Source organism: Macaca fascicularis, chromosome 3 (genome assembly GCF_037993035.2).
Source record: "Macaca fascicularis isolate 582-1 chromosome 3, T2T-MFA8v1.1".
Taxonomy (NCBI): Eukaryota; Metazoa; Chordata; class Mammalia; order Primates; family Cercopithecidae; genus Macaca; species Macaca fascicularis.
The window spans coordinates 44,235,127-44,259,506 of NC_088377.1; the positions used below are offsets into that span (position 1 = coordinate 44,235,127).

The window sequence follows — 24,380 nt, forward strand, 5'->3', positions numbered from 1 at the left end:
TGTGGGCTCTTTGGACCCTTGACGGGTTTCTGTCCTCCGTCCTTCCTAAGCACAAAGACGGGAATTCTTCCCATTGCCTGTTTCTCTCCCCATCTCGGCTTCTACACAATGCAAAGTGGCCCTCTAACTAGAGCCCGTATTCAGTTTTGAATACATCAACCAATTATTTTGGGAAGAAAAGAATCTGTCAAAAAACGAAGTATAGGTTGGAATGGTTGAATCAAGCCTATGTTTATTCAACAAAGTGCGCTTTTAAATTTCATCCGAGGTACTCAAGTGAAAATTTCCCAGTGGGTGTTAAACTTTCATGCACAGACTCTCATGTGGCTCCCAGTCTCAAGTCCACACCCCCACTTCATGTTTTTACTCTTGGCTGAGTCCCATGGAGGCCGGTTAGGGAATCCTGCAGGATCAGCCCTTGACCAGGACGGACGGACGGACGGACAGACGACTGGCTGAGGAATACTGTGCTTATGTCATTCAGAGACAAGTATTTCTTGAGCGCCTGCTGTTTGGGCTCGGCCGGGTCCTGTTGATGGTGCAGTGGTGTAAGCCCAGCCCACAGTTCCTGCCCTCATGGAATTTGCAGCCTAGTGCGGACTGCAAGTGAAATAACCACGAGGTAACTGCAGGGAGAGACACCTGGGTGATTTCTATGAAGAGAGGACATGGGGTGCCCCGAGAGCCCCTGACAGAGGGAACTTTGCACTCCTAGAAACCAGGCGGCGTTTTCCTGAGGAAATGACATTTCCCTCTGGGTGAGAGCTGAGGAAGGTGCCTGTGTGTGTCCCGTGGCCGCTGAGACCCTGACCACACACCTGGGGCTGGAAAATAATACTCACTCTCCCACAGCTCTGGAGGGCAGGAGCCATGGACTGAGACCAGAGTGTTTGCTCCAGGAGAGGCCCTCGTGGCCCATTCAGGTGCGCAGAGCTGCGGGCCTTGCACGCCTTGTTCCCTGGCGCCGCCTCCTCCCATGTGGGTGTGCAGCATCCTGCTCCAGGGCCTTCAGCCTCTGCACCCCTCATCTGCCGATGCAGGTCGTGGCACTTAGGGCCCACCTGGGTTGTCCTCAGAATTCACCTTTATCACCGCATGAGGGAACAGTCCCAGGTTCCAGGGATTGGGACCGGGATTCCTTTGGGGGTCGCTCTGCCGCCCATCACTGTGCCTGAATGTGATGCACACAGCGGCCAGCATATCCAGAGGCCCCAGGAGGACCTGGGGTGGCTGGAGCTAGAGCGGGACCTGGTGTCAGAACCAGGCGGAGCAGGGAACCTCGAGAAAGGCTTGACGTGTACTTGAAGTGAGCAAAGAGTTTTCAATGGATCAGATGAATGTTTTTTATAGATAGCTCTCCAGTCTGTGTGAAAAGATTGGAGGGTGCCGGGGTGGGAGCTGAAGCCCAGGTAGAGGCTTTGCAGAGGCCCCGCGAGGTGGGGCCCAATAGCCACCCCTTCTCCTCCCCTTAGCTATTGGGAGCCATGGTGGACTCATAGCCTGTTTAAGATATTGTGAGTAATATCGTCTCCCCCTCTGGAAATAATGAACTCTTTCACAGACGGGTGTACACCTTCAGTGTATTGCTCAGGAAACAGTGATATAATTCTTAAACATCAAGAATCGATTGTCATAATTATCAATAATACTATTAATTAATATTTTACAATATGGATAATTATTTTAAATAGATGATGGATGACAAAAATTAATTTTTAATAATTATATCATTTATTAATGTTACTAATTTTTAATATTTTTTTTTGCCAGCATCACTTAGTATTGATTTAAGTAAGATTAATTGTTGATATCATTATTTTATTAATAGTGTTAATATTAATACTCATCGTTAATATTCTGAATCAGTATTAATATTTAGTATCTTTGTCATTATTAATGTCGATGATTACTAATTTTTATTATATTTATTAATAATTAATAGGCTTGTTCCTCATATCCGGCAGGGAGAAGATGATATTACTCCCAATATTGCAGAAAGTGTACATTCCTCTATGATGTTTTTCCTAATAACCAGAGGGTAGAGGATGACATTATTGAAACTACCGCAGTGTGTGTACATCCTTTCGATCATCTTGTTCCTTCTATCTAGGGTACGAGAGGATGATATTACTCCCAATATCGCAAGGGGCGTGGATCTCCACTGTGATATTTTCCCTCACATCCAGCCGGGGAGAGGAAGATATTAGTAAAAGCCAGCAGGGAAGAGGAAGATATTACCCCCAATATCACAGGGGTGTACATCACCTTGTGATATTGTTCCTTATATACTGGGATGGAGAAGATAATACTAGTGGCAATATCGCAGGAATTTTACACACCCACTGTGCTATTGTTCCAAACAACATGATATGACTCCTAGTATCACAGGGGGATTACATCCTCCTGTGATATTGTTTCTTATATTCAAGGGGAGAGAATGATATTACTCCCAATATCGCAGGGTTTGCACACACCTCCTGCGATATTGTTCCTAATATCCCAAAGAGGAGAGCATAATATTACTCTCAATATCTCAGCAGGTGTACACCTCGTTTCTAATATTTTTCATAATATCCAAGATGGGAGAGGATGATAAGACTCCCAATATGCCAAGAAGTGTATAGCCGCCTGTGATATAGTTCCTAACATCCAGGTGGGGATAGCATGATATTACTGCCCATATCGCACGAGTGGTAAAACCCCTTCGATATTTAGCCTACGATCCTGTGGGGAGGGGATGATATTACTCCCAATATCGAAGAAGGTGTACACCCCCCTGAGACACTGCACCCAATATCCATGTTGGGTGACGATGACAATATACTCAATATCACAAGGGATGTACACAAACCCTGGGATATTTTTCCTTAAATCTAGAGTGGGAGAAGACACTATTACTCCCAATAACACAGGGACTGTGGCTGTATACCCCTCCTGTGATATTATTCTTAATATCCTAGGGAAGAGAGGATGATACTACACCCAATATCGCAGGGGGAGTACACCCAGCCAGTGATGTTGTTCTTAATGTACTCCATCTCCCTCCACCAGGGATATCGTTTCTAATATCCAGGGGAAGAGAGGATAACATTATGCCCAATATTGCAGTGGAGTGTACACACCTTCCGTGATGTTGTTCCTAGTATCCAAAGGTAGAGACGATGATGTTACTGGCCATATCGCAGGGGGTGTACACCTTTATGTGATATCGTTTTTGACATTCAGTGGGAGAGAGGATAACATGAATCCCAATATCGTTGAAGGTGTACAGACCCCTGTGATGTAGTTTCTAATGTACAGGGGTAAGACCAGAATATTGCTCTCAATATCACAGGGGGTGTAACCACCCTGCCCCCTGTATGTTGTTCCTAATATGCAGCAGTGTGGAGGCTGATAGTACTCCCAATATCCCAGAAGGTGCGCCCACACCTGTGATAGAGTTCCTAATATCCAGCGGGAAAGAGGCTGATTTTACTTTCGATATCGCAGTGGGTGTACACCGCCCCCAACCCCGGGGTATCGTTCCTAATATCCAGGCGGGAAGAATATGACATGGGTGATAATATTGAAGGGGGTGGACACCTCTTCTGTGATATGGTTCCTGATATCCAGGGGGTGAATGGATGATATTACTCCCAATAAAGTAGGAACCGTACAGCCACCCTGGGATTTTGTCCTTAATAACCACAGGGGAGAGATGATATTACTACCAACATTGCAAGGGGTGTACACACCTCCTGTGATATTGTTTCTTATATCCAGGAAAGGAGAAGATGGTATTACTAACAATATTGAAGAGATATACAACCCCCATGGGATATTGTTCTAAAGATACAGGTTGAAAGAGGATGAGACGCCATCCAATATACTAAGGGGTGTACACCCCACCTGTGATATGAATCGTAAAACCTAGAAGAAGAGAGAATGACATTGCTTCCAAAAACACACGGGGTGTATACCCACCTGTGATATTGTTTCTGTCATCTAAAGGAAGAGATGATGATACTACTCCCACTACCGGAGAAGGTACACACCCCCCTATGATATTGTTCCTCATAACTTGTGGGGGAGAGCATGATATTACTTCCAGTATGACAGTGGCTTGACACCCAGTCTGTGATATGGTTCTGCACACCAACTCTGTGCCCCTCGTTTCCCATGCATTCTCTCCACACTTTTGGAACCTCGTGGGAGGCTTTGTCTTTGGTTACAGATGAAGAGACGAAGGGTCTGAGAGGTTAAGCAAGTTTGTTACTGGAAAGCGGTTCCGATCCAGACTTCAAGAGAGGTTTCCTGGATCTCACAGAAGAAAGAATTCGGGGCGAGTCCATAAAGTGAAAGCAAGTTTATTAGGAAAGAAAAGGAATAAAAGAATGGCTACTCTGGCTGGGCGCAGCGGCTCACTCCTGTAATCCTATAACTTTGGGATGCCGAGGAAGGTGGATCACCTGAGGTGAGAAGTTCGAGACCAGCCTGGTCCAACATGGCAAAACCCTGTCCCCATTAAAATACAAAAAATTAACTGGGCGTGGTGGCAGGTGCCTGTAATCCCAGCTACTAGGAAGACTGAGGCAGGAAAATCGCTTGAACCCAAGAGGTGGAGGTTGTAGTGAGCCAAGATCATGTCACTGCATTCTAGTTCGGCCAACAGAGCAAGACTCCATCTCAAAAAAAAAAAAAAAAAAAAAGAGAAAAGAAAGAATGGCTGCTCCATAGGCAGAGTGGTGCCAAAGGCTGCTGGTTGCCTATTTTCATGGTTATTTCTTGATCATACGCTAAACAAGTTTTGGACTATTCATGAGTGTTCCAGGAAAGGGGTGCGCAATTCACAGAACTGAGAGTTTCTGCCCTCCCTTCTGAGACCACGTAGGGTAACCTCCAGATGTTGCCATGGCATCTGTAAACTGTCGTGGCGCTGGTGGGAGTGTCTTGTAGCAGCTAATGCATTATAATTAGCATATAATGAGCCGTGAGGACAATCAGAGGTCACTCTCGTGGCCATCTTGGGTTTGGTGGGCTTTGGCCGACTTTACTGCAAACTGCTTTATCAGCAAGGTCTTTATGACCTGTATCTTGTGCCGACTTCCTATCTCATCCTGTGACTAAGAATGCCTAGCCTCCTGGGAATGCGGCCTAGTAGGTCTCAGCATCCCTTTACCCAGCCCCAATTCAAGATGGAGTCGCTCTGGTTCACGTGCCTCTGACAAGTTGGCCTGGGTAGAGTGTTCTCTAGTGTGGTTGTTGGAGCTGTTCCTAGAAGTAAGAGGTATTTTCAGTAGGAAACAGGTCTCTGTTAGCCCGGGGACTGGCACTCTGCCCCAGTATGTCGGCCTCATTTTAGTGATGGCAAAACTGGGGCTCAGAGACATCAACTCCCTCATCCCGAACCCCCAGACTGTCAGTGGTGGGCTGGGCTTTGAATGTGGGGCTTGAAGACCCATCATCTCCTCTGGTCCCCCAGTCTCTGCTGCCCAAGAGGAACAGGATCCCAGGATCCAGGCCCCTCATGGCACCAGTCAGGGTGGGTGGAAATGGGGAGGCAGAGTTCCAAAGCTCCCCAGGCTCTGAGGCAGGTCGGGGACCAAGAGCAACCCGGACCTGGGGGCCCCACCCCGAGAAGAATGGCTGCAGGCCCGGCCCAGTAGGCAGGAGGTCTGTGTCCTCAGTCAACGTGACGGCGCTTCCAGCTGCTCCAGCCAGGCCGTGCTGTCTTCACGTTTCCAATCATGCAGCCTCCTCTCCAATTCCCAAGCCCAACCCACAGAGACGGCGATCTGGGGTCTACATGAGGTTTGTCAGCAGCTCTGAGCTGCTGCTTCCCGCCAGCCGCACGGCCGGTTCTGGAAAGCTCTCTGCTGCCCCCTGGTGGGGAGGCTCAGGGTAGGGCTCTGGCTGCAAGCATGGGGTCCCAGAACCTCTTGATTCTGTCACCTCTGCTGGGTGGAAACCAACCCAGGACTGAACCAGCAGATGGGTGCCTGATTCCTTATTATCAGAGCTCCGCCCACTGGCAAGTCTCTCTCCGGACCTCAGTTTCCCCTTCCGTTAAACGAGGGGCTTGGGGGATACCAAGAAGGGGTAACTGCTTAGTGAGGATGGGAGGTTTCTTCTGGGGAGATGAATACATTTTGAAACTAGATGGCGAGAGTGGTTGCACAGGACTGTGAATGCACAAATGCCACCACATTAATTGCGTTGAAATAGTTAATTGCATGCGATGTGAAAGTCACCTCATTTAAAGTGTGTAAAAAAGGGGCCTGGGAGAGTGCAGTGTATGTGAGAATCACGTGGGACACCCATAGTCTCTGAACCTCGGTTTTCTTGCATAAACTGGCAAAGAGACCGTGTGAGCCGTGTTCCCTGGGGCCAAGAGATTCCAAGAAGGAAAACCTGGGATTCCTGGGACTAGGATGAGGGCCAGGGGCCGGAAGGGGAGGGGCATGTGGGGATGGCTGGGGTCAGCCCAGATAAGGCTTTCAATACTGGGTAGCAGCGTCTACACAGGCGGAGAACCCTGCATCTCACTTCCTGCAGGGCTGACCAGTGGCCAGAGGTGGGACTGGCCAGGCTCGGCCCAACCAAATCTGAGAGCAGAGGACACTGAGTGAGGGATCCCCTTCGCCACCCTCACTGGCCTGTGGCTCTCCTGACACCACAAGAGAGGTCCAGGAGCTGACTTTGGGTCCCAATGGGGGACACCATCCAGGCTACAGGCTGGCAGGGTGGTGTGGTGGTCAGTGTACTGGGCTCTGCGTCTCTGCCCCTACCTGCTGTGTGACGGTGGGCCAGACACCTAACCTCTCTGTGCCTCTATTTCTTCAATGGTGAACAGGGACACTAGCAGCCCCCACATCCGATCACAGTGGCCTGAAGGTTAAAGGCAACGGCGGCACGAGACGTACAGTAAGAGCTCTGAGCAGGGAGAGCAGGGAGCTGCCCAGGGAGTTCCACCACCATCTCCCGTCTGGCCGCCGAGGAAACCGAGGCTCATGGTGACCTGGCCAGGTCTGTTGGACTCAGGGTCCTTCTCATCCCCAAGATAAGAGAGCTGTCACCAGGGAAGGAGCTGGCCCGTAGACACAGCCCAGGAAGCACACAGAGAAGGATGCCCTGGGGACTTCGGTATGTTATTGCAAAAAAAACATTTATTGCTATTTGAACCCTGCTTTCATGCCTCCATTTCCCAGAAAATGAGCCACGGAGACACCAGGAGAGGCAGGAGACCATCCTCCTTGCACAAAACCCATTCCCTTGTATGCTGTCCTCAGCGAGGGTGGCTGAGGGCCAACCAGGGGGCCCACCCGCAGAGTGGCAGAGGAGGTAGGTTGACCCTGCAGATGTTGAGCTCTGTGGTGAAGGTCCTGGCCTTCTGGTAGAAGAGGATAAACTTCTCACAGTCCAGGAGGAAGTTGTGGGAGATGGTGGCCGGCTGCGTGTAGGTCTTCAGCTGTGCCCTTCTTGTTGCCCAGGTCCATGGCGGCTGCCAGGGCCAGCTGGTAGTACCCGGCTGCATCAAACGGGTCCTGAAGGGGACAGGCCATGCTCAGCAAAAGGGGGACTCGGAGCCCGTCTTCCCAGAGGCCGTTCCTGTCTCCAGGTCATTCCACATGTCCAGCCAATGCTGGCTCACCCCATGAGCCCCGAAGCCTGTGACACTGCTGTGGTCTCAGCTGCAGGAGGTGGGGATGACCCTGACACCCCTGGAAGCCTTCCTGAGTGTCCCTACGCCCCACTCACCCCAAGCCTCCTGCCCCAGTCCCACCCTCTCTGTAGGCAGTGGCTGCTTTCCCCATGGGCTGAGGTCAGGGCAGATCCTGCCTGCTCTGACAGTTCCATGCAGGACTCGTGGCTCCAAGCCACAGCAGGGGCACAGCGTTGAGTGACCCAGGCTCCCCTCTGGCCCCTGTCCATGCTGACCATTTCCAGGCCCTCCACGGGACAGGCCAGGTACAAAACCATCTCACAGGTGTCCTCTCTGGCAATGTTCCCTGAAATATTGATGGAGTGTGACTCCCCAGACATCCACTCCTGTTTTCAATGCATCTTTGGCTCAAACTCACCATCCCTGGGTTGGGATGCCGTCTCCCAGACCTCCTCCTTGACCCTCCCATCCCCCACCTGGCACCTCTTCCACATGGGGGTCACCCAAGGGACCTCTCTAAGACCCATGCCTGGCCTGTTCCTCTTTGCCATCTCAAGATGGCTCCCAGGGCCAATGAGAAAGTCCAAGATGCAGCAGTCCATTCCCTCACTGCCCCGCCCCACACACAGAGCAGGGGCGTGAGAAGGTCCCGAGTCACCGCCACTGCTCATCCAATGGCCCCCGCCCAGCCGAACACTGGACTCTGTGCTGGGTGTGTGGCTGAGCCTAACGTCCTTGATCCCAGTCTGAGGGACCTGGGAGTGAACACTGACCACACAGGGTGGCCCGGGCTGTGGCAGAGGGAAGCCCAGGAGACCCCAGACTCAGCCGGGGATGGAAGGCAAAGGCTTCCTGAAGGGGTGGGGGCTTCCCAACTAAACAGGAAGGAGCCAGCCAAAGCATATGTCTCTGCGTGTGCTTGTGTGTGTGCCTGTGCGTGTTTGTGTGCCTGTGTGTGTGCACGTGTCTGTGTGTGGGCGCCTGTGTGTGCATGTGCATTTGCGTGTGCATTTCCATGTGCCTGTAGTGTGTGAAGCAGCTAATGAGCAGCAGGCTGAGCCAGGACACATCTAATCCACCCTATTCCAGGGCTCACTCTCACGTGTAGACTAAAGGGGACCCCATTTTAGAGGCAATCGGCAAAGATGCCCATTTACCTCTGCTTCTCTGCCAGCCTTCCAGGCCCCATGCAGCCCGGCTTTTTCTCCCACTCCTCTGGGCCCTGGGTCCAGGGTCTCCTATACAAGGAGGAGGGTGTAGCCTTGGAAAGACAGCCGCCCTTGGGGAATTCTGAGGGGGCCTCCCTGTGGGAAGCTGGCCTGCGCTGACAGCATAGTCACGATGAGGCCCAGAGGGCTGTGCATGGGAAGGAGGTGAAGGAGGCCTCTGCCCCTCGACCCCAACCGTGGACTTTGGCCTTTCAGGTACTACTTGGCCCTTTCCTTTCTCCTGGACAGGGGGAGTGGGCGGCAGGCTTGACCAAGTGAGATAAAGGCCTCTTCTGGGAGGTCAGTCCCCTTGGGTCCCAGGAGAGACCCTGGGCAGTGAGCAGTGTCCCTCTGGGTCTGACACTTGGCACCTCCCTGTCTGGCTGGGACTTGGGAGGCCACAGGGACCACTTCTGATCACCAGGTGTCGCCAGCACTGGGCAAGGGCCTTCCGGGCAGCCCCAAGCCTGCGGTGGGGGATACGGGGCGAGGTCTTAGGGCTGCCCCAGCTCCTCATGTTGTTCTAAGGCCCCCAAGATTTTGGCCCCTGGACTGGAGTGCCCTGGCCTCTCAGCCCCTAAGGAGCACTGACGAGGTGCCGGTGCGATGCTGAGGAGGGGTGGTGCCTGCTGGGCAGAGGGGTGGAGACACCCCAGGTCTGAGTCTGCCAGTCCCAGCTCTCTACCCCTGCAGGGCTGGGGGCAGAGGGAGCACAGCACCTCCCCTCAAGACAGACCCGACCCAGCAAGGTCTCAGCCTGGCTGGCTGGGCCCCCGCCCCACTACACCTGCCCTAAGCTGGGGTTTCCCTGTCTGTGAACCCAATGGTAAGACACTGGGGTCCCACCCAACCCTTCCTGGGTGGTGTGAAGATTCAAAGTGTCTCGGGACTCCAGGAAGGAGTTACTCAGTGCAGGCTGGCACCCTGGGCAGGCTTCCTAGAGGAGGCGCCAGGATTTGGGTTGGATCTTGCAACGTGGATTCAATGTGAGGATGATGCCGTCCTCTGAAATGTCCTTCTCCCAACCCTGTTTTCTTTGTTAAATGCAACTTGACACTTGACTGTCAAGACTCAGTTTGGTGTCACCTCCTCCAGGAGGGCCCCCCTGACTACAATCCTCCTCCTTTACCCAGAGGCCACCATTGCCCACTCATGTGTCAGCCTCCCTGGCTGAGACTGAGTTCTTGAGGGTGGGGCCTGGCCATCTTGGGAGCTTGGTTGTATCTGCTAACCTTGCCGGCTCCTCCAGCTGGGTGCAGAGCTCCAGGGAGGCCACTGGGCCATTCCTAAGGAAGGCTGGAACCCAGGCCTCTGGGGTGTGGGTGGAGATCCCACTCCAAGGGGTCTGGGAACACCCCGTGCCCTACCCCTGCCACCTACCTTCAGGTCATAGAAGATGATGTCACCGAGAACCAGATACATGTTCACGTAGTAGACGGTCTCCTCGTCGAACTCCAGCGGTGAGTTGCAGAGCTACAGGGCCTTGAGGTAGAAGTGCTCCACCAGCTTGCCATGGCCCAGCCGGTGGTGCAGGGCGGCCAGCCGTGGTAGGCCATGCGCTCGTTCACTGGTCCCCTGGGTGCAGGCCAAAGGTGCAGGTGTGAGGACGTGGCTCCCTGGGGCAGGGAGGGCTCAGGCCCCTCAGGAGCAGGTATGCAGACCCCGGGGCTGCATGCCTGGCTTGCCTCCAGGCACCTGTGGTCACCTGGGCAGCTCTGGCCAGTCCCTTCCAGGTTCCCAGACTCACTTTCCCATGTGCAAAGCAGAACTAATAAGGCCTGCCCCTGTCTACTGTGAGGCTTTGGAAAGTCGGACTTGGATGGCCCAGTTCTGTGTCTACACAGAGCCACCTGCCTTTGCTCACTGGTTTTAACCAGGAGAACCCAAAAGCCATGCAGTCCAGGTGCTCCTGGGCTCCCCGGCTCCAGGCAACCCACAGACGTGACATCCGACTCCTCCTGGGTGTGGCACGATCACAGCCCCCTACCTTGGGGAGTCAGCTGCACACCTACTGTGTAATGGGCCACGGGGCACAAGGCACTGGGGCATGTGGCCTGCCTAGGGTTCCCTGTCTCTGGAGGGGGACAGACGACCCTGGCACAGCACCAAGGGATGCCCGGCCTTAAGGGGCAGACTGCTGTAAGGGGAACTGGGATTTTATCAGCCAGAGAGCTGTGTGGTTGATGATGGTGGGAAGGGCACAAGAGAAAGGGAATGTGCCACTCAGCCTGGCACAGGGACCAACGAGATGCCTGGCATGTCTGGAAGGCAGACGGCACACTGGGCGGCCCTTGTGGTCAGCAACAGGAACAGGCAGAGGAAGCAGAGCTCAGGCAGGCAGGGAGCTCTGCACTGCGTGAGAGACCTTGGTCTGTGCCCCACAGCCGGACGGGGAAGCCCGTTGGGCAGATCTGCCTGCCTGGACAGGAGACCAGGAAAATCCAGCAGCTGTTTCAGCTCCTGGCCTGCAGACCTGGAGGCTGGGCTCTGGCAAAGTGTGGGTCCTGGCAGGGTGGGGGCTCAGGGGACTTACCCAGAGTGATGCTGAGTGCTAGGGCCATGTAGGCAAACTCCAAGCCCTCCTGGGGCTTCTCCAGTGTGGCCAGGAGTGCCACCAGCTTGTTGCACAGCTGAAGCTGCAGCTCCACCTTGCGGTTGCCCGTAGTCAGTCCAGGGGCAGGGCCTGGTCCTACCACACAGGCAGGTGGGGTCAGGTTTCCCACAGCACCCACCTTGCCCAGCGCCCTCCTCAGAGCTCAAACATGTACTTGGAGCTTCCCATGCCCCAGCTACCCCTGCACCTCGACACAGCTCTGTGCTCTGGGATAACACACAGTTCAGACACCAAGTTGGGGGCTGAAGAGTCACCTGAGGCCCATCCAGCTACACCCAACAGCCTCAGACCAGCCTCTCCCACCTGGGCACCGGGGGTCTGACTGGGGGGAGCCAGCACTCCTCTCTGCTCTAAAAACACCACATTTATCTGTGTCCAGGGCTGAGCAACACTGTGAGCTCAGAGGAAGGGAGAAGCCGTCCCACTTCGGGGTACATGCAGACCTGGGTCTCCCACTGATGCTGTGTGTCCTTTGACATGTCCCTGTGCCTCTCTGAGCCTCAGTTTCCTCATCTGGAAGATGGGGACAGGACTTCTCACTCATGGTTGCTTGAGGTCATCAGGTACAAGGGTAGAACCATTGTCACGTCCAGGCCCCGAGCGTTTGTCTCGGGCAGGGGCATGGTCAATATCATTCCCGGTGAGACCACTTGGAAACTCATCATGTGCATGGGTGGCCCTGCCTCCAGGTGGGAGACCTCTACCCTGCCACACCTGTGCCTCAGCCCTCCAGGTGCCCCACTGAGGCCCACCCACATCAGCCCACAGGCCAGCTCACCTGGTAGAAGGACATGCCTTCCTCCCGCTCCCAGGCCCCATTGAAGAAGATGTCTCCAGCTGCCTCAAACAGCTCCAGCCCCAGGTTGGGGTCGCCTGTGTACAGGTCCACATTCTGTGCCACCTGAAAGGAGACAGAAGTTCCCTCAAGACCCACACCTAGCGAGGTGGCCACGCGCACCTTTGCCAGCCTCCTTCCTCTCACACACTACAGGTACACCTGAGCATTTTTCAGACCCTGTGCATGAGGGCTGCCCCCACCACTGGCATGAGGACAATGAACTGATGCACCTGAGTGCCAGGAGGTGACAGAGCAGCTGCAGCCCAGGAGCCCGATACCTGTGAATCCTACCACCAGGCCTAGCCCTAGCCCACTCCCCCTGCACTCAAACCAGTCTCCGTGGCCCCCAGATTGCTGGGAGCCCAGCCCCTGGCTCCTTTCTGCGTTGCCACATCCCTGCCACATCCGCAGTGTTTGTGGGTGGGCCTGGTCCCCTCTTGGCCATGAGCTCTTGATCCTTCTCCTCAGCTCAAGGAGGTATACAGCAGGTGCTCAATAATGAAAACTTCACCAGGCTCGTGGGCTTCACAATTTGTTCCAGATCACACTGTGTTTGGGAAAGCCTCTGAAAACAGTCACTATGATAGATTCATTTTGTAAGGAGATGTGCCACGTGTCGCTTGGAGCAAGTTCTGTGTGTTAACTGAGTGGTCGCATTATTTGAGCATGTGCTGTATACCAGCAGATGCTGTGCACTGTGAGGGGCCACGCCTCTGCCCTCAGGGAAAAGATGCTGGTCACTGGGGGAGGATGTGAGGGAACCAGTTGGAGGGAGGGAAAAGGCACACAACAGGTGCTCAGCAGTGGTTTAGGAATGAGTGGATGGATGAATGAATGGATGAGAAGATGTAGACACATGGATGGATGGATGGGCGTGTGGCTAGATTAATGCTTGGATGCATGGATGGATGGATGGATGGAATGATGTGTGTATGTCTGTATGTATGTATGGGTGGGTAGATAATGTATGGATGGGTGGAGGGTAGATGATGTATGTACATGTGGATGGATAGATGGTGGATAGACGAATGTATAGATAAACAAATGGACAGATAGATGAATGGAGGGATGGATTAATAGGTAGATAGGTGGGTGGATGGATGATGGAAGAATGGATGGATGAACAGGTGGATGGATGGATGATGGAAGCATGGATAGATGATGGATGAATAGATATGTGGATGGATGATGGATGGATGGAAGGATGAACGGACAGATGGATGGAACAACAGGTGAATGGATAGATAAAAGGATGGATAAATGATGGATGCAGGGATGGACGGATGGATGAATGGACAGATGGATGGATGATGGATGGATGGAAAGATGAACAGATGAATGGATAAATGGACAGATGGATGAATGGTGGATGGATGGAAGGATGAACAGGTGGATGGATGGAAGGATAGATGAACAGGTGAATGGATAGTTGATGGAAGGATGAATGGACGGATGGATGGATGAACAGGTGAATGGATGGATGATAAATGGATGAAGGATGGATGATGATGGATGGATGGATGATGGATGGAAGGATGAACAGATGAATGGATGGATGAATGGATAAATGGATGGATGGAAGGATGAACAGGAGATGAGTGGATGGATGGATGGATATATGGTTGAATGGATGGATGGATGAAGGATGGATGGATGGAAGGATGAACAGGTGAATGGATGGATGATGGAAGGATGGACAGATGGATGGAACAACAGGTGAATGGATGGATAAAAGGATGGATAAATGGTGGATGGAGGGATGGACAGATGGATGGATGATGGATGGAAAGATAAACAGATGAATGGATAAATGGACAGATGGATGAATGGTGGATGGATGAATGGTGGATGGATGGAAGGATAGAAAGATGAACAGGTGAATGGATGGTTGATGGAAGGATGAATGGACGGATGGATGGACGAACAGGTGAATGGATGGATGATAAAAGGATGGATGATGGATGGATGGAAGGATGAACAGATGGAAGGATGGATGATGGAAAGATGGATGGATGGAAGGATGGATGAATGGATGGATAAATGGATGGATGGAAGGATGAACAGGAGATGAGTGGATGGATGGATGGATATATGGTTGGATGGATGGATGGATGGATGGATGGATGGAAGGATGAACAGGTGAATGGATGGATGATGGAAGGATGGATGGATGAATGGATGAACAGGTGGATGGATGGTGGCTGAATGAACGGATGATAAAGGAATGAATGAATGATGGATGCACGGATGGATGGATGAATGGAAGGATGAACAGGTGAATGGATGGATGATAGAAGGATGGATGGATGGAAGGATGAGCAGGCGAGTGGATGAATGATGGAAAGATGGATGGATGATGGATGGATGGAAGAATGAACAGGTGAATGGATGATGGAAGGATGGAAGAATGGATGGAGGGATGGATGAACAGGTGAATGGATGGATGGATGATAAAAGGATGGATGATGAATGAATGGATGGATGGACGGACAGGTGAATGGATGGATCATGGATGGATGGAAGATGGTTGGATGGATAACGGAAAGATGGAAGGATGGACGGATGGACGGACCAAGAGGTGAACAGAAGAATGATGGATGGATGATGGAAAGATGGAAGGATGGATGGATGGATGGATGGACGAACAGGTGAATAGATGATGGAGAGGTGAATGAATGGATGGTTGCATGGAAAGATGAACAGGTGAATGGATGGATGATGGAAGGATGGATGGATGGATGGAAGGACCCACAGGTGTATGGGAAGATGATGGATAGATGATGGATTGATGGATAGAAGGATGAGCAGGTAAACAGATAGATGATGGAAGGATGAATGGATGGGTGGATGGACAGAGAGTGAACAGCACAGGGGTCCTCCTGCATCCCTTGTCACTCACCTGGATGTACAGGTCCACCAGCTCGCTCTGCCGCAGGATGTAATAGATCTTCCCTGCTTGCAGCCAGGCATGCGCCGCCTCCTCTTTCCTCTGGAGGTCAATGAAAATCTCCAGACTTCGTTTGGTGTAGTCCAGAACGGATTTGTAGGCCCTGGAATCAGACGCAGGTGTCAGAACAAGGGCTCTCATCCTCCTGGAACCAGTCTGCCTCCTCCCGTGGGTCTGGCGACAGATGAACTGGAATGTGCAGATTGGGAACAGCCCTCTTGTGTGTGCAGTGTTCTGCCCTTCCCAGGCTGCTGGGAGGGCCAGGGTGAACACACACGGCATGGAAAAGATGAAGGACATCCTTCTGAGGGAATCAAGCATCATGCTGCCCTGTGGCAGGAGGAGTGTGCTAGTCCATCTCCCCTGCCTCCCAGACATGACCTGTGTCTTCTCCAGATGCACCAGGAGCCGTTAGTGTTCAGAGGCTATCTGGGCCGATGATTCTCAAGGTGTGCAGGCATCACAGTCACCCGGAGGCCTGTCCTTATAGCTTGCTGGCCCTGCCCCCAGAGCTTCCGGCTCCACAGGCCTGGGGCAGGCCCTAGAAATCCCACTTGCCACAAACTCCTAGGTGACATGGATGCTGCTCTACTGGTCCAGGGACTACACTTTGAGAAGCATGGCTCTAGCACACTGGCCCATTTTCCTTCTGTGAACCTGAGGCCAAGACTGGAGCCAGTCTCCCAGGTCCCCATGGAATCTGGCTCCTTCCCTGCTCTCTCAGTAAGTCCAACACTCGAGGGGGTGTGACTGCAGCAATGTCACTGGGCCCTATGGGTGGGGTGGCCAGGGCCATGGTTACCCCACCAGGTCAGGATGCTTGGGGGAAGGGGAGTAGGCCACATATGGGACGTGAGACCTTGAAACCCTGCCCCAGGGAAGGAGGTGACACAACTGGCTTTGTCTTCTGTGGGAGAGAAGCCACAGGTGGCTGCTGTGGTCACATTTAAGGGGACAGATGAAGGCCAGGAGTGAAGATTCAGGGCAGGCAAAGATCAGATGACAAAAGCCACCATAATAGGAAGAACAGCCCAGAGTGCATGTACTGCCTCTGCTGGGGTTGAGATGACCTTTGACCCAACAAGGGAGGCTCAAGCTGGGACTCACGGGCCAGCAGCAGCCCTGGGACGACCCCAGGCCCACCAGCTCAAAGCATCTGATGCCAAAGAACCAAATGATCAAAAGGAGAGGGGCTGATGGCGCCCTGAGCCAGCTTCCCTGTGCCCCCCTCCCTGCCCTGCCCGCCCCCACCTCCACCACTGCAAAGCCAGCCCTTACCACTCTGTGCCCAGGGACAGGTAGAGCTGACTGATGGCCTCCAGGATCTGCCCCTCCAGCACTTTGTCGGCCACTTTGTGGGTCAGGGAGAGCTGGAGCTTGTGGTAGATGACACACTGGGCCTTCCTGGGCTTGATGACGCTGTAGAAGTAGCACAGCCACTGGACGGCCCGCAGCTGGCCTGGGCAGAAGACAAAATGGAAGATGTTAGTCTCCCAGCATTGAAGCGAGGCTGGCTGTTCTCGGAGGCCCCTGCGCCATGCTCGCCTCTTTCATACCTCTGTGAGCCTGGGTCCCATAGGCGGGGAGCCTGAGCGCAGACAGGCCATGCACCTGTGCAAGGGCAGATGCCAAGCACACCGTGACATGGACACAGCTTGGTACAGATGCTCATGGTACAGGCCGGCCTTCTTTACAACTCCCAGGGCTGAGATCCTGGCCAGGCTCGGCCCCTGCACCAGGCCATCTATTTCTGCTTCACAAAGTCCCTCTGGTCAGGACCAGGGCCACCTTCAGCCTGAGCTGATGAGGCCAGGGGCACAAGTAGCCCCTGTCACAGATGGAACTCGCAGAGAGCAAAGCCAAGCGTCATGTCTGCCACACACGGCATCATGTTGGGGGAATGGGGTTCAAAGCCGGCCCCTGGCGTTCCCACACATGCTTCTCTCATGCAACCAGGCTCCCAAGCCACAGGCTCACTGGCCTCTCCCAAAGCCAGGGCGCTGGGAACAGTGGAAAGCTTCTGATTTTCTAGTGTGAGAAACGTTCCGGAGATTAATACAGGAAACCAGGTACGCCGAATGGACATCTGAATGGACATCTGTCACACACGCCTCCCAACAACAGCTGAATACACAGTCCTCTCGAGCACCCATGGGACATTCCCCATGACAGACCATGTGCCAGGCCACAAAATGAGCCTCAGTGAATGGAGAAGGACTGAGACCAAAGCAGAGGTGTTCTTCAGCTGTACTGGCATGAACACTCGAAATCGACAGTGAAGGAAATGTGGGAAATTCAAAAATATGTGGAAATTACACACTCCTAAACAACCAGTGAGTCAAAGAGACCATCAGGGAAACCGAAAACTAATTGGAGAAGAATGCAAACAAATGCACAGCCCGGGCCAGCGCGGTGGCTCACGCCTCTCATCCCAGCACTGTGGGAGGTCGAGGCGGGAGGATCGCTTGAGTCCAGGAGTTTGAGATCAGCCTGGGAAACATGCTGTAATCCTGTCTCTATTAAAAAAAAAAAAAAAAAAAAAAAAATTAGGCGGGGGTGGTGGTGGTGCACATACATCTGTAATTCCAGCTACTCGGGAGGCTGAGGCATGAGAATGGCTTGAATCTGGGTAAAAGTTCCATTGAGCCAAGATTGCACCACTACACCCCAGCCTGGCAATAGAGCAAAACTCTGTCTTAAAAAAAAAAAAAAAAAAAAAAAAAAGCACAGCGTATCAAAAATTCCAAGATGCAGCTAAGACAGTGCTGAAAGGGAAATTTATAACTGCAAATGTCTACATTCAAAGAAAGAAGAAAAATCTCAAATCAAAAACCTAACCTTCCGCCTTGAGAAACTAGAAAAAGAACTAAACGCAAAGTGAATAAAAGGAAGAAAATAATAAATGTGAGAGTGGAAATGGGAAGTAAAAATACAGAGAATGGAAAAACAAGACATAATCAACAGAACCGAAGGTGGGTTTTTTGAAGATAATAACAAAGTTGACAAATCTTTCACCAGACTAACCAAGAAAAGAAAGACAGGACACAAATGACTAAAATCAGAGACTGAGCACCATGGCTCACGCCTGTCATCCCAGCGCTTTGTGAGGCGGAAGTGGAAGGATCGCTGAGGCCAGCATTGAAGACCAGCCTGGGGGAATATGATGAGACCCCAACTTTAATAAAAATAAATAAATAATTAAAAGCCCAAGTTTCTAAAATCAGAAATGAAAGAGGAAACATTATTGCCGACCTGACAGAAATAAAAGGATTCCATGAAAACACCACGAACAATTGTACACCAAGAAATCAGACCATCCAGACACAACAGCCACACTCCTAGAAGGACACAAACTACCGAAAGTGACTCAAAAATGACCCCAAGTAGCATGTGGGGTATCAGCGCCGCCCTCGGTCTCCTCGACTGTTCAGCGCAGGGTGGGGAGACAGGGAAGCATGATCCCCGTTCCCTGGCCTGCATTTCCGAGTCTGAATCCCCCAGCACCCCGGGGAGGGCCTCGTAGGAGGAGGTGTCACAGGCTGTTGTGCCAGGAGCAACCGGAGGCTGCAGTGGGGGCTGGGGCGCTGGGTTCCTGGAGGGTCTCCTTCCAGTCAGAGAATGCCCCTGGGGAAGAAGCCTGGGTCAGAACCCCCCAACCCTCCTTGGGCAGATATGTGGGACCAGGGCCCCTTCACATGGTCCTTTCCAAAATCTCATCCCTCCTAGGGCCAGGAGTGGGTGCCAGGCCTCTGCTGGGAAATGGGCAGGTTTCGTCACAGTCCTTCCTGGCCCAGGCCACAGGAGGCACCTCTGAGTGGTCTCACGATGCCATGACAAAGCGCTGCAAGACAGAGGGGACTCAACAGTATCCCTCGACTCAGCCATTTTCCTGGACTCAACTTCCTCATCTATCCTCTGCGGCCTAGATTTCAGACAGCCCTGCCCACCTACTGTCCGTTCACTGCTCAGTCTGCAGTGACTGTTCGATAGCACCCCATGGCTCCCCAGTGCTCTTGGGGAAAAGGCCAAGCCACAGCCTGAGGCCCCAGGCCCTGCTTAGCTCTCCAGAAGAGCTTCTCACCATCCAGCACCCAACCCACCCACTGTCAACTCTGCACCTCCCTGCATAAGCCCTGCTCACTCACCCCCTCTCACACCTCACTCATCCCTGCTCACACTCCCGCTCACTCACCCCCGCTCATACTCCCACTCACTCACCCCACTCACTCATCCCCGCTCACACCCCACTCATCCCCGCTCACACTCCTGTTCACTCACACCCCACTCATCCCCGCTCACACTCTCATTCACTCACCCCATCAAACCTCCGCTCACCAGCACTCACCCCCACTCCCTCAACCCTGGGCCTTCACACAGGCTACATCACCAGCCCCCCCTCCACCACCAGCCCCTCATCCACCACCTATTACTTGACTAAATCCTCTCAACCCTCTGGTTCTAGACTAAAGAGACTTCCCTAACCCGGGGCCAAGTGCTGCCCCACCATCACGCCACTCACCCTTTTGTGGCTTCTGTGGCCTGAAGCTCACATTCCTACGCTCAGTCTCTGCCACCCCAGGACCCTACAAGCCCCATTTGTGGGTGGGGCCTGGCACACTCTGCACACAGCCCCTCCCAGCCACTACCCTGGCCTCCGGGGCAGCTGGAGAGCCACTTGCCTTTGCTCCAGAGACTTTGGCAGAGGGTGGAACCACCCCCTCCCTGAGGCAAACCTACAACAACCTTCCCTTCCCCACTGGCTTCCCGGGCCTCCTCTGGAACCTTGTGCCTGCATCCCAAATGTACTGGGATGGATCCCATTCCCCGGGAAGTTCCAAGAGCCCTTGGTGCGTCCACATCACCAGGCTGTCCACATGTGGACCCTGAGGGGAAGAGACAGAGCCGCAGAGGGGAGACGGGAGGGCCTCCCTGAATCAGCCCCTCAGGAAGGAGCAGACCTTTCAGGGACATCAGTTGAGGCCCCTGCAACCTAAGGCTCTGAATTCTGCTACCCGCTGAGGGCAGTGTGGCCTCCCATCTCTGAGGCAGAGCACAGGGTGAACTGCAGCTTCTCCAGGTCATGAAGAAGGAACCCACAGCTATATGTGGGCCCCAGCACTGGAAAGGATGCCCCACCTCGGTCGGGGACCAGGCGGGGGTCAGCATGTTCATTGGAAGAAGTGTGGGACCCCACGGCCTCCAGTGCCAGAGTAGACGGGAGGTTCAGGCCCACCTCAGGCGACATCCTCCAAGCCCCCAGCCCACACCACAGAGGGGTGACTGTCGCATCCAATGCCCACCGTACTCAGCTCTGTCACCACCCCCCGCATTACCCCAAGGCCCAGCTCATAACCAGAGGAAGCCTGAGCCACGCGCAAAACCCACCTTGTTCCTGCGGCTGCTTGGTCTCAGCTTCCTCTACTGAGTCTGGCAAGGGAGAAAAGAGAAGCAATGAACACCCCCAGCCAGCACCTCTGGTTCCATGTCAGGTTCAGCTGGGTGTCGGTGTTGCAGGGTGAGAGCATTGCAGGGTGCAGGGGTTGAAAGTAATATCATCCGAGGGCCGGGCGCGGTGGCTCAAGCCTGTAATTCCAGCACTTTGGGAGGCTGAGACGGGCGAATCACGACGTCAGGAGATTGAGATCATCCTGGCTAACACGGTGAAATCCCGTCTCTACTAAAACATACAAAAAACTAGCCGGGCGAGGTGGCAGGCGCCTGTAGTCCCAGCTAGTTGGGAGGCTGAGGCAGGAGAATGGCGTAAACCCGGGAGGCGGAGCTTGCAGTGAGCTGAGATCCGGCCACTACACTCCAGCCTGGGCGACAGAGCGAGACTCCATCTCAAAAAAAAAAAAAAAAAAAAAAAAAAAGGAAAGAAAGTAATATCATCCTCTTCCCTCCTGGATCATGGGAACAACATCACTGGGGGGTGTATACTTTCTGTGATATGGGGAGTAATATCGTCTTCTGTGCCTTGGAATATGAAGAACAATATCATGGGGGGGCGTGTACATCTTCTGCAATATTGGGAATAATATTATCCTCTCTTCCCCTGCATACTAGGAAAGATATCAGAGTGGGTGTTCACCTCCCGTGATATGGGGATTAATACCATCTTCTCCCCTTCCGGATAGCAGGAAGAGTATCACACGGGGGTGTACAGTGTCTGCGATACTGGCAGTAATATCAACCTCTCAGCCTTGGAATATTAAGAAGAATATCACAGGGTGGATGTACACCCACGGCCATATTGGGAGTAATATCAGTCTCTCCTCTCCATGGATATTAGGAATAATATCCCAGGATGTACGCCTCCTGCTCTATGGGGAGTCATATCATCCTCTCCCTTCCAGGATATTAATAACAATATCACAGGGCGGGTGAACACTGCCTACGATACTGGAATTATTATCATCCTCTCCCCCTCCAGATACTAGGAACCATATCACAGAAGAGCTGTACCCTCCCTGCGATATTGGGAGTAATATCATACGCTTCTTCCATGAGTATTAGGAGCAATATCACCGGGTGACTGTCCATTCATTGCTATGTTGGGAATCATGTCATACTTTACTCCCTGGATATTAGGATCAGTGTCACAGTGTGAGTGTACACCTACTGCGATATTAAAACTAAGATCATGCTCTCTGTCCCTGGATATTAGGAACAACATCACAGGTAGGTGTACACTCCCTCGATATTAGGAGCAATAATATGATTAATTAGTAAACATCAATGATCAATTTTAATAATTATCAGGCTGGTCTCGAACTCTTGACCTCAGGTGATCTGCCCGCCTCAGCCTCCCAAAATGCTGGAATTACAGGGGTGAGCCATCGCGTCCAGCCAACACTTCTTGACATCTCTTTTTGGACCTCAAATTTAGCATGCCCAAAATGCACTTTTGATTCCTCCTGCTATAACCCACTCCTCCCATAGTCTTCCCGATCCCAATAACAGCATCTCTAGCCTTCCAGTTACTCAGGCCAAAATCCTTGACATCATCCTTAAAACTTCTTTTTCTCTCTCTTGTCATCCAAGAGAGAGACTCTCCTTTCAAAATAAATGCCAGACCTAACCCCTTCTCACCTTCCTCATCATTTCCAACCACGTCCAGCCCTCATCATAGCGCTCTGGGTTACTGTAAAAGCCTCCCAATCGCCAGGCAGAGTGGCTCACGCCTGTAATCCCAAGCACTTTGGTAGGCCAAGGCAGGTGGATCATCAGAGGTCAGGAGTTCAAGACCAGCCTGGACAACATGGTGAAACCCCTCTACTAAAAATACAAAAAATTAGCCGAGCATGGTGGTGGGTGCCTGTAATCCCAGCTATTCGGAAGGCTGAAGCAGGAGAATCACTTGAACTCAGAAGGCAGAGTTTAGAGTGAGCCGAGATCGTGCCATTGCACTGCAGCCTGGATGACAAGAGCGAAACTCCATCTCAGAAGGTTAAAAAAAAAAACAGCCTCCCAACCCAACTCTCTCCTTCCGCCTTTCACCCTGCCCTGCATTCTACCTTCCACTCTCAAACATTTCAGAAAAAAAAAAATATATATATCCACAGAGAGAGAAAAAGAAAGTGCAAATGGGGTGAAATGTTTGGGGAATCTGAGGGAAGACCATACGGGAATTCTCTGTACTATTTTTGCAACTGTTCAATAAGTCTGGATTATTTCGAATTCAAGAGTTAAAGAAAGAAAGAAAAAAAATCTCCCTTAGTGAATCCATCCTGTATTTCCCCTGGCAACTTAAGGACGCTCTCAACTAAGCACATCTATTTTTTCATGAACACTTAAAGAACCCTTGCCTAGTTTTGACTTTCTGTGCTTGGCAGAAGTGTGTGTGTGTGTGTGTGTGTGTGTGTATTTCATATATATATGTGTGTGTGTATACGGGTGTGTGTGTGTTTTGTGTATATAGAGGGAGAAATATATATGTGTGTGTATATATAAATCTATATTGTATATTTACTATGGTAATATATATATCTGTGTGTGTGTGTAGATATATTACATACCCCATAGCCTGTCCTTAACCAGTTCTAAACTTAGTGGGAAAAATACATACCTAAGCAGAGAATATCAAAATAATATGATGAATGTTTTGATACAGGGATGTGTTGCTATGGAACACGTTGCTAAGACACAAAACCTCCTAGATGGGACAATGAATGAACAAAGCTTTGCACCTATAGGCACCCCCTCTGATATCCCCACAAACGTTTATAGTTATATGCATTTGCTTCCCCCAGGACCCCCGTTTCATAAGGGTTAGTCCTAGAGCCTAGCAAGTTCCTACTACGGCTGGCACACATATGCCATTCAAGAAAGAATGACTGAGTGAATGACGAGTTAAGAACCATTTGTCAGCCAGTGCTCAGTAACACAACATGCACTGGTATGCAAATTATATTTTTGTTGAAAGCAAGGGCAGGATCACAAATTATCCTTCCAGAGAAAGCAAACCTCAAAAGCTTCTTTACCCCACATTATAAGAAGCTCCCCTTATATAAAAGAAAACCTCCTCGTTCATTATCAATGGCGTGTAAACCAATAAGCCTTCACCTCTGATGACATCTCTTCCATCCCCAGGGCTAGATAAAGGAGGTTCCGGAAACCCTGGTAGTTGTGAAGGCGGCTCCCAGCTCTGACAATCTTGAACCCTGCGGGCGTGGAGGTCACACAGCAGAACAACCGAGGGAAGCATCATCAGGTTTCGAATATGTTTGAACCAGAGACGGCAAATAGGCTTCAACCAGCTGAAAACACCAGAGATTCATGGTGGCCACCTGAGGGGTTGTGCTCTTAAAAAACAAAAATTAAAAATAAAATTAAAAAATTAAGAAAGGAAGGGGTCAAGAATCCATCAGGTCTGACTGAGATGTGTATCAGTGACTAACACCCCGCAAGGCAAAAGTGCTCCGGTGCGCTTTGGGTTCTCTTCAGCAGTATTTAAAGGCGTGTGCTTCCCTAAGACTAAGCCACGGGAATACCCCTAGCAACACTGCCAGGAGAAACGTCTACCATGGATTTGGCTAGAAATACAGTTGTCTTTAACAAATTAACACTGAATAAATCCTGCCTTATTAGAGCCTGAGAGGATGACATTCTCAATGATAACAGTTATCACTACA

At 51.9% G+C, this 24,380-nt stretch overlaps 2 long non-coding RNA genes across 2 annotated transcripts; one reads left to right on the top strand and one right to left on the bottom strand.

The window, feature by feature from the left end:
* Positions 1-6,831: 6,831 nt before the first annotated feature.
* On the top strand, positions 6,832-24,097 carry LOC135970074 (uncharacterized). Its single transcript, XR_010585519.2, has 2 exons — positions 6,832-7,122; positions 23,839-24,097. It is a non-coding gene; the product is annotated as an uncharacterized lncRNA (long non-coding RNA).
* Positions 7,126-10,351, bottom strand: LOC135970075 (uncharacterized). The gene is made up of 2 exons (XR_010585520.2): positions 10,231-10,351; positions 7,126-7,523 (listed from the first exon to the last, which is right to left on the bottom strand). It is a non-coding gene; the product is annotated as an uncharacterized lncRNA (long non-coding RNA).
* Positions 24,098-24,380: the final 283 nt, after the last annotated feature.